General features: G+C 41.4%; 1 pseudogene; it reads right to left on the reverse strand.

Moving 5' to 3' along the window:
* Positions 1-452: 452 nt before the first annotated feature.
* LOC117312830 (U6 spliceosomal RNA) lies at positions 453-543 on the reverse strand (annotated as a pseudogene).
* Between the last annotated feature and the right edge of the window lie 221 nt (positions 544-764).

Genomic DNA, 764 nt, shown 5'->3' on the forward strand with positions numbered 1-764 from the left:
GCCAGGGTGTCTGGGCTCAAATTCCAGCTCCACCATGTACCAGCCTCATGACCATGGGCAAGCTACCTCTCTTGGCCTCAGTTTCCCCATCTGTAAAATTGGGATAATAATAGTAGCTACCTCACAGGGTTGTGGTGAGGATTAAATAAATTAATATTTGTCAAGAACATAGAACAGGGCCTGGCACGTAATAAGTCCTGTATTAGCATTTGTTTACCCCCCACCCCCCATATATATACAATTGTTAGAAAATGTTTGAGAGTAATTTGAGCAGCACATATCAATTTTTTTTAAGATTTATTTTTTATTGAAATATAGTTGATTTACAATGTTGTATTAGTTTCTGGTATACAGCAAAGTGATTCAGCTTTCTATATATACATATATATACATACACACATACATATATATATATTTTTCATATTCTTTTCCATCATGGTTTATTACAGGATAAAAATATGGAACTCTTCTCGAATGTGATGTCCTCCTTGTGCTGATCTTCTCTAACTTGTTCCAATTTTCATATATGTGCTGTCAAAGCAAACATGCACATAGACGGTTTTTAAATGTGCGGCAGCCACTCCGCAATCCCTTTGTGGAACCTCTCTGATGGACGCCTTCAGAGTATCCATAGTGACAAATATTTAAGAATGTTTCTTGGGCTTCCCTGGTGGCGCAGTGGTTGAGAGTCCGCCTGCCGATGCAGGGGACACGGGTTCGTGCCCCGGTCCGGGAAGATCCCACGTGCCGCGGAGCGGCTGGGC

This window comes from Tursiops truncatus, chromosome 6 (assembly GCF_011762595.2).
Source record: "Tursiops truncatus isolate mTurTru1 chromosome 6, mTurTru1.mat.Y, whole genome shotgun sequence".
Classification (NCBI taxonomy): Eukaryota; Metazoa; Chordata; class Mammalia; order Artiodactyla; family Delphinidae; genus Tursiops; species Tursiops truncatus.